General features: G+C 43.6%; 1 long non-coding RNA gene across 1 annotated transcript; it reads right to left on the bottom strand.

Annotated features, from left to right (window-relative positions):
* Nucleotides 1–5,506: 5,506 nt before the first annotated feature.
* LOC114478729 (uncharacterized) lies at nucleotides 5,507–6,843 on the bottom strand. The gene is made up of 6 exons (XR_003675902.1): nucleotides 6,708–6,843; nucleotides 6,515–6,579; nucleotides 6,082–6,385; nucleotides 5,893–5,999; nucleotides 5,670–5,788; nucleotides 5,507–5,559 (listed from the first exon to the last, which is right to left on the bottom strand). It is a non-coding gene; the product is annotated as an uncharacterized LOC114478729 (long non-coding RNA).
* Nucleotides 6,844–10,126: the final 3,283 nt, after the last annotated feature.

Here is a 10,126-nt window from a genome sequence, read left to right on the forward strand (position 1 = left end):
ACGTTACTTTACAAAAGTAATTAGTTATAGTTGCTCACTAGTGGTTCCAAAAAGTAACTGCATTAGTCACTGAATTACTCTATAATGAAAGTAACTCAATTTTACCAAGTAAAGTAACTATTTGTGTTACTGTTAAAAAAAAAAAGTTGCTATATGTCAAAGAATTCCAATTTTTTAGATGCATGTATCGTTGTGAGGTGCTTCATAAAATTAGAATCGCTTACAACGGATGTCGACAAAGTCTTCATTCCTAGATATAATGTACACTTCACATGCACGTTCTTGCCTTTGACCACAATTAGTTTAAAGTGTTTGTATCACCACCTTAAAAATGACAACTTTTCATCACGACTGCTCCCACGCTTGCCATCTCTGCTGCTTCATCAAATCTGTAGTGTGTGTGTGTGTGTGGCGCGTGTGCTGGCACATGAGTAAAAACATTGGCTCTGATTGGCTACCATGAAACATGACGCCGCCTTAGCCAATCATAATCGCTCACTTTGTCTTTAACCCACCTCCTCACTACAGCTGAGTAAGAAGCCAGGGTTGCTTTCGGATTACAGTTTATTCAATCAATACATGTAACGCACTGCATTTAACGTTCAGTAACGATAACGGCATTGTAACGGCATAAAAAGTAATTAGTTAGATTACCCCGTTATTGAAAAACAAACGCCGTTACCTAACGCCGTTATTCCAAAAGGCGTTAGTTAACGGCGTTATGTCCCTGGTTAAACAAAGCCTGGTACCAGTAGGTAGTATAGACTACAGCAGAACCGTAGACATTCGTGTGTACATGGGTGACAAACATATTTATCCAAAAGTGATCTTACCATTACCATTGATGATCAACCCTATCTTATGACAGTAGAGGTGGTTGGAAATCCACCTGTTGAGTCATTTTGGGGTGTGACTTACCTGTTCTTTTAGATTTGCTACATGACAATGAAAGGAGGGTTGATACTGTTGTGGAAAAACCCAGAGTATTGGATGCAAATGTCAATGTTTCGTGCCCTGTTATTACCAGAGCCCAAGCGAAAGCTGGTGGTCCAACCACTCCCAGACCTCGACAGTAGTATGTGTGACGGTGGCACTAAGGGGCCAAGAAAATCACACCGCCAACGGCACTTTGACAAACAACTAATGTTATCTCCACCAGTCAGGATTTGTTAGGTGAGAAAATGTGGGATGTACATGAAAATATTTCTGAGCTGCAAAAGTGAAGAGGATGCTCCAGAAGTTTGTAGACGATACAGGAAAGGACTGGGATTGCTGGCTGCCTTTCCTGCTTTTTGCTTATCGGGAAGTTCCTCAAGCATCAACAGGTTTTTTCACCGTTTGAGATGTTGTATGGTTGGGATGTGCGGGGACCCCTTGATCTTCTCCGTAAAGGGTGGGAAGCCCCTTCAACCCGGACCAGCGACAAGGAGTGGTCCAGTATGTGATGGAGATACGAGAGTGGCTTGGAAAGTATCTAGAGGAGGCAGAGGTCAACCTACGTGAAGCTCAGAAAAGCCAGAAGACTTGGTATGACCAACAGGCTCGCCACCGAGAGTTCCGGGACAGAGGGTACTACTGCTCCTTCCTTCCTCAACCAGCAAACTCCTGGAAAAATGGCAAGGTCCCTGTACCATTACATGGAAGATGGGTCCAGTCACCTATGAGGTCCACCAATCAGAGAAGAGAAGAAAAGACAAAAACAGATATACCACGTGAACTTTCTAAAGTGGAAAGAACGTCCAGACCAGTCCCTTGGGATGGCTATGCTGCTCCTGAGCCGCCTGGTTCTCCAATCCTGGCTCATCTGACTCCAGTACAAGCTGACCAGCTTCTCCAGGTCTTCAAGCAGACTTCATCACTGTTTTCGGGCAGCCCTTGAAAAACAGCAGTGGTTGAGCATTTCATCCGCCTGAAGGAGGGCCAACTGATCCACCAACAACAAAGTTCCTCTGGAGAAGTCAAGCCAACCCTTTACAGCATTTAGGACACCAGCTGGCCCTTTCCAAGTAATACAGTAATGCCGTTTGGTCTCCATGGGGCACCAGCCACCTTCCAGAGATTAATGGATGGGGTTCTTCAGGAGTGTGGACACAGCAGTGCTGCGTGCCTTGATGATATTGTAATACAGCTATGACTGTGAAACAGTCTTTACCAAGCTGAAGACCTTGCTGTGTTCCTCACCTGTCCTAAAAAGCCCAGATTTTAACCAAAAGTTCCTGGTTCAAGTAGATGCATTAGCAGTGGGCCTTGGAGCAGTTTTGTCGCAAGGAGAACCTGGTAAGACTGTCCCATCCTGTATCTGAGTCGCAAACTACAGCACGAGAAAACCAGGTATTTCCACTGTGGAAAAGGACGGCTTGGCCATCAAGTGGGCATTGGTGAGCCCGCGATACTACCTGCTTGGAAGAGAGTTTGACCTGGAAACAGATCACCGTGCTTTTACCTGGATCAACTCAATGAAAGATCAAAACACTCGCCTGACCCGATGGTATCTTTCTCTTCAGCCGTTCATGTTCCTCATCCGACACCGATCAGGAAAGACGAATGTGGTGACTGACTACCTGTCAAGGTTTCTGCACATCGGTAACCTCCCGGAGGAGAGGGATGATGTGATGGAGCAGGTCTGTCACTGACCGCGGTCAGCGCGCACACACACACACACCACACACACACACGCCCATACACGCAGCGCAGAGCAAAGACAGCTCTAAAGCAGACACGTCATTCTCCAAACCTTTTCCCTTCTGGCAGCCATTCTGGTGCATACTGTCAAATACATAGCAAAACCTCTCGCTATGAATGGGGAGCACTTGGAAGCTCTAATGTAAAATCATACATTCAAAGCGCTCTTACCCTTAGTCGTCCCATGTATGGATGAGGAAACGGAGCACCTTACTTCTACCTTTTTTATAGTTTATTGATACACCGCTAAATGGTCACATGATGCGCGTAATTGACATATACATATTTCCTGTGGGAAAATAAGCGTTATTTGGGTTTTTGATTTAATTTAAAACAGGTAATTAAAAAGCCTATGAATTAATGATGGGGATGACAAAGTTTTATTTAAAAGAAACTATTCTATGGGAAAAATAAATCAAGAAAAATGATGACACCCAGTAGGGAGGGGTTTTTTGCTTTAAATACACCGCTGCCTATGGCCTAGTGCAGGGGTCTGCAACCTGCGGCTCTGGAGCCTCATGTGGCTCTTTGACACTTTTGCGATGGCTCCCTATAGCTTTTTTTGTTGATGATGAATGACATTAACTTCAAATAAAATTATGACAAAACAGTTGGTTAACCTAAAACTAAATCACATTGTGCAATAACTCTGGAACCTCCCTACATCACCTCCTGCAACATCCACAGACCATCAACTTTTCTTGCACCTGTGGCTAAGCTTAAGTTTTAAATCCCTGGTGAAGATAGCTAAACCAACAAAAACACAATCCTGGAAGAAAATAGAGATTTTATTTGTGTGAGGAAACATATATTTAACTGTTAACATGCCAGCTTAATATGCATGCTTGATATGTTGCAAGAAATTAGCAATTAGCATTAGTTGATCGACATGATCATGTGTTATCAAATTCAAGCTTATTTTTGTAGCTCATCAAATTCAATAACTCGTAAAATTATTCGATATTATTTTAACTGTATAGAATTTTATAAACTGTATTGTCTTCATTGAGAAAGGTTTTTTTCGGCTCCGGAAGGTCTTTAATCCAGGTCAGATTAAGCAAAATGGCTCCTTTAAGAGTAAAGGTTGCAGACCCCTGGCCTAGTGAGAAGAATTACAGAGAAACACCAGGTTTGATGAGTTGGTCTGATGAGTCATGGAAGGACACTTATTCATCCTGTTTCTTTTTGGTTCATTGTAAATATTGTAAATAGTCTGTTTTTTCATCATTGTTTTTTTTGTGTGACACCTTTGGAGGCCGGCTGTAAATAAATGACACCTCACTAAATCTTCTGATTACGCCTGTGTTTTGCCAACTCTTTGGAGTGTTTTTGGAAGAACCCCGCCACAGATTATTTTTTCCGTTAGAGCACTGATTCCTTGAAAGATTTTTTGCGGAAACATGGTATTGGTCTCTAAGGAAGAAATGTTGAGTTAGCTGTTCAAGATAATGCTGCTGAAAATTCAGGTTTTACATCATCAAAATCTGAGGATTCACAAAAACAAAAAGGAGTTAAATTGGAAGACAAAATAAAAAAAATTAGAGGAGAAGGTTTTCAAAGATAAAAATCCATCTGCAGAAAAAGAAATGTTACTGTTAAAAGCGTAGTATAATAAAGAATCTGCAGACCAGGCGACCTCTAATATTATAAGGCTAAATCAAACTTTTTACGAGCAAGGGGAGAAGCCTGGCAAAATCTTAGCTTTGCAAACTAAACAACAGGAGGCCCAAAAAAACATTTCCTCCATAGTAAATTCAAATAGAATGTCAGGAGTGGACCAAAGAAAATAAATATAGAGTTTAAAAATGATTTTGGAAAACTGTATGATTCTAAGGAATGTGTAGATCTTAGTTTCCATAACGCGTTTCTGGATAAGTTAGCCATTCCCTCTATTACAGATGATTTTAATGAACAATTGGAAGCCATTATCAGTGAATAGAAATAAAAAGGGTGATTGACAACATGTGTCTTAGAAAGAAAGCTGGTCCTGATGGGTTTCCAATCGACTTTTATAAGAAATTCTTAAATAAATAATAAAGCCAATGCTATAGAAATGAATCGAGAAGCATGTAATAATGGTAACCTTCCTAACTCAATGACTTGTGCATTAATTGTCCTTTTACCTAAACCTGGGAAACCTAATAATAAATGTGAGAATATGAGGACAATAAGTTTGCTTAACTTGAGATTTGAAAATACTCTGTAAATTGCTGGCAATGCGTTTACAAGACTACCTTCTATCAGTCATCCATAGAGATCAAAATGGTTTTATTTTAGGTCGCCAAGGTCTGCAATGTACGTAGGGTTCTGAACATTATTCATGGCTATGATGACGCTGCAGATAAGGTGCTCCTCTTTCTTGACGCTGAGAAGATATTCAATAGAGTTGAACCCTTAGATTGTAAATGATCAATATAGCAAAGTGAACCCTGAGAAAGCTCTAGAGTAAAATAATGATGATAATAATAATAATTGGCTCAATTTAAGCATTAAATAAATAAATACTATGTAAATTATAAATGTATTTATAAAAATCTAGGTAAGTAGTCATATATCAACAATCCCCATAAAACCAGGTTTGGAATGTTTGCATTATTTAAATCTCATATATCAAAATAATGTCTATGTGTGAACTGCCTCGGTTTGTGAGAGGAACTGATGAAGGAACATCCAGGTGATTAAGATGAGCTCAGATTCTAATAGAAAGTTTATCAAGCACACAAAGCCTTTCATCAAGTTTGATTTCTTATCATTTATTTTATTTAAATATATGAATAAATGAAAGCAGTCAGTGTTAACACTACACTACTACTGCTGTCTCATTCTGTGCTATGGTGATGAACAGCTGGAACAGTCTGATTCTCCTCTGAAGTGAATCTGCAATCACACACAAGACATTTTACAGACATGAGTACAGTAATTCACATCTATTTTTACATTAAACATTAGTTCAGTGTCTTTCTGTGTAAAGGAGAGGCTTTGCTTACGTTGTTTTGGTTAATAGTCTTCCTTTCCTCTGCTGATGTCTCCTCCTGGGGCTGATTGGGGACACTTTTGGATGCTGGTGCTCCCGTCCTCCATCTTTCTTTTTCTCCATCAGTGGATGCTGGTGGTCAAGTCCAACATTTTACAGGCATTATTATAGTAATGTCAGTTTTTTACAATAAACATGTTCAGTGCCTTTCTGTGTAAATAAGATGCTTTGCTTACTTTGTTTTAGTAAATAGAAGTCTATCTTCTCCTCCTCCATTGGTAGATGATGGCGCTCCTGTCCTCCATCTTCCTTGTCCTCCATCAGTGAATGATGGTGTTCCTGTCTGACATTTTACAGGCATTGTTAAAAAGTAATGTCTACTTTTACATTAAATATGTTCAGTGTAAATGAGAGGCTTTGTTTACTTTGTTTTTATGATTGATTGATAGAGGTCTTCCTTTATCGCCGCCCTGTGCTGATGTCTCATCATGAGGTTGGTTGTGGGACGCTGTAGACACTGGTGCTCCTCCATCTTTCTTCTCCTCCATCAGTGGATGCTGGCGTTCCTCTCCGGCATTTTACAGGCATTAGTAAAACGTGACGTCCAATTTTACAATAAACATGTTTTCGGTGTCTTTCTGTGTAAATGAGAGGCTTTGCTTACTTTGTTTTGATTAATAGTCTTTCTGTCCTCTGCTGGTGTTTCCTCCTGCGGGTGATTGTGGCACACTGTAGTGGACATTTTACAGACATTAGTGTAAAGGAACATATATATATATATATATTTTACCAATGACAGCATTTTTACAATAAACAAGTGTTCAGTGTCTTTCTGTGTAAATGAGAGGCTTTGCTTACTTTGTTTTGATTAATAGTCTTTCTGTCCTCTGCTGGTGTTTCCTCCTGCGGGTGATTGTGGCACACTGTAGTGGACATTTTACAGACATTAGTGTAAAGGAACATATATATATATATATATTTTACCAATGACAGCATTTTACAATAAACAAGTTTTCAGTGTCTTTCTGTGTAAATGAGAGGCTTTGTTTACTTTGTTTTTATGATTGATTGATAGAAGTCTTCCTTTATCTCCGCCCTGTGCTGATGTCTCCTCATGAGGTTGGTTGTGGGACGCTGTAGACACTGGTGCTCCTCCATCTTTCTTCTCCTCCATCAGTAGATGCTGGCATTCCTCTCTGGCATTTTACAGGCATTAGTAAAACATGACGTCCAATTTTACAATAAACATGTTTTCGGTGTCTTTCTGTGTAAATGAGAGGCTTTGCTTACTTTGTTTTGATTAATAGTCTTTCTGTCCTCTGCTTGTGTTTCTCCTGCGGGTGTCTGTGGCACACTGTAGTGGACATTTTACAGGCATTAGTGTAAAGGAGTATATATATATATATATTTTTTTTTTTTTTTTACCAATGACAGCATTTTTACAATAAACAATTGTTCAGTGTCGTTCTGTGTAAACGAGGGGCATTACTTACATTGTTTTGATTGATAAAAGTCGTCCTTTGTCTCCATTCCCTGCAGATGTCTCCTCCATCTTTTCTTTCTTCATTTTTTCTTCCCTGGTCCTTCTCACATGCTGGGAATAAAACTTTATCTCTAAACTCTTAACAACCCAACTAACCTAACATACCTGTTTATGACAGTGAAGAGAGAGCCACGCCCACAGTGGCCCATCATAAAGAAACAAAAAATAAAATCCTTATCATCTAAAAAGGTCCAGGTGCCAGACGCTGCCCGGGACACCAGTCGCCCCACAAGACGCAAAGGCCAGCTGTGATTTATCACTAAAACAACTATTTACAAAAGTGGAAGATTATATACACTGTGGTGTGAACGTAACCAAAGCCTGAGCTAATCCTGCCAGACGCAAGGACTAGTTGTGGAAGATAAGTACGAACAGGGAACTCTGTTCATGGAGAAGAACAAGAAATTGACAGAAGACTCAAAGAGTCAAAAACTGTTACCCCCCCACCTCAAACTCTTTGTCCCAGACTCACACCAAAGCTGGACCATGGAGGTTCCTCAGAACTTACCTGTGCTCTGACTGCTCTTCAACCTTAAGGAGGGCCCAGCCTGGGTCCAAACCCAGAGGGTCAGCCCAGCGAGGGTCGGTCCAGTCTGAACCCAAGCCCGTAACCAACCCCGGAGGGTCGGACCAGCGAGGGTCGGTCCAGGGTGGAACCAAAACCGGAGGGGCGGCCCAGCCAGTGACTGAACCCTCAGGGTCGGCCCAGCCAGTGACTGAACCCTCAGGGTCGGCCCAGCCTGGGTCCAAACCTGGAGATAAGTCCCAGCCTGTGACCCCACCCTCAGGATCAGCCCAGCCAGTGACCCCACCCTCAGGATCAGCCCAGCCAGTGACCAAACCCTCAGGATCAGCCCAGCCTGTGACCAAACCCTCAGGATCAGCCCAGCCTGTGACCAAACCCTCAGGATCAGCCCAGCCTGTGACCAAACCCTCAGGATCAGCCCAGCCTGTGACCAAACCCTCAGGATCAGCCCAGCCTGTGACCCCACCCTCAGGATCAGCCCAGCCTGTGACCCCACCCTCAGGATCAGCCCAGCCTGTGACCCCACCCTCAGGGTTGGCCCAGCCTGTGATCCAACTTTCAGGGTCGACCCAGCCTGTGACCAAACCCTCAGGATCAGCCCAGCCTGTGACCCAACCCTCAGGGTTGATCCAGCCTGTGACCAAACCCTCAGGGTCAGCCCAGCCTGTGACCAAACCCTCAGGGTCGGCCCAGCCTGTGACCAAACCATCCGGGTCAGCCCAGCCTGTGACCCCAGCCTCAGGATTGACCCAGCCTGTGACCCAACCCTCAGGGTCGACCCAGCCTGTGACCCAACCCCCAGGGTTGGCCCCACCTGAAATAAACAAAGAAAAAAAGTTTAATGAACAGTGATATTTAAACACCTTTATTTCATTTTATTGTAAATATCAAGTCTTTAAAGCTATTTTTTTTACTGAAACATGTTTGAACTTTTTCTAGTTGTATATTTAAATTGTTCTACAGTCTCGTCTCGCTCTACATACAGAACACCAAATGTTTTTCATGTTGTGTGTTTAATGTTTCAATTTAATTTCTGATCCCTTTCACTGAATGAATTTAAAATATCTTAATGGTCTTAGAAGTGGTCTCTAACGGTAGAGCGATTTGTCTGGATGTCATGAGCGGTGGGAGTTGTTGGGGGATGGAGGGGGTGCTGCTGTCAGCACCGTGGTTGATGTAGGGTGTGTGGCCCCTAAGGATGGTGCATCAACGTCACAGATTTTCTCCTTGGGGCCTGGCCCGGGGCCTCCATCAGGTGGACTCTGTTGGCAACTGGGCTGGTTTGGTGTGGGCCTCCTGGGTTGGGAGGCTTGGGCTGTGCTCTCACATACCCTGCTGGTGCAGCAGTCCCCTCTGGGGCGATGTCCTCGTGTGCTGCGGTCTGTTACTAAGTGGTGTAGTTGTTTGTGTGGGGTCGCAACATGGTTTGGCCCTGTTTGTGCACCTTGTCAGGCACTAAGTACTGAGCACTGAGGGCCAGGGTGACATGGGGTCGGAGGCAGTGGTTTAGGGCCCTCTTTGGATCTCAACTGATTTTACCAGGTTCTGATGGTGGCTTGTGGCATCCTTCTGGATGTCCTGCCATCGTCCCTGCCTCTGATCTTGTTCCCTCTGGGCCTCTGCTACTCTGGGCGCGGTCACTGGTGGGCGCCTGCTGACTGCCCAACTGGCGTGGCGCTCATGGCCCATCAGATGGGGGCCTCACCCCTACTGCTGCGGTCCTGAGCGAGGGGAGGGAAGGGGGATTCTTGTGTGGGCGTAAATAGGTGTGTCGAGATGCAGGCGGGGGGCCGCATGGTGGAGTCCTTTGGCTTGCTAGGGTGTGCTGGGGGAATAGGTGGGTACTGCTGTTTGGCCTTGGGTCGTTGGGGCATCTGGGGGGTGGCTTAGTCCCTGGGGGGAGGGGATGGTTCTGCTCAGGGGCCGCCTGCCTGGTTGGTCTTACGGGTCCGGGGCTGCACTTCACAATAGCAACTATCATCAGTTGCTGAAGCACTGGCATAGGGAAAGCGCTCGTTGGGGTTTAACTTCAGATTCTAGCTATGTGGTAATCCTTCCTTTAAATGTCCCCTTAAGTCCCTCTACCTTGTTTTTTCCCCCTCCTAGGGTATACCACAGCTCTCTCTTTTTTATATCTTCAGTATTTACCTTGCAACTACCTGTTTGCGGGAGGTTGATTACAGTGGACTTGTTGACAATTTCAACATACCATTTAACACCGGCAAACAGCTTTTCTTTTGCCAATAATTACTGGCGACATGGGCCGGAAAAAAAATCCGATGGCAGGGCAAGGCATTGATGAGGAGTTGTGTGCTGTTCGACTGAACTATGTTAAGAAGTGAAGGCTCTGCTGAATGCAGACAAAAATAACCGCAACACCACCTACTTGGAAAGCAGAGTC

The sequence above is a fragment of the Gouania willdenowi genome, chromosome 17, assembly GCF_900634775.1.
Source record: "Gouania willdenowi chromosome 17, fGouWil2.1, whole genome shotgun sequence".
Taxonomy (NCBI): domain Eukaryota; kingdom Metazoa; phylum Chordata; class Actinopteri; order Blenniiformes; family Gobiesocidae; genus Gouania; species Gouania willdenowi.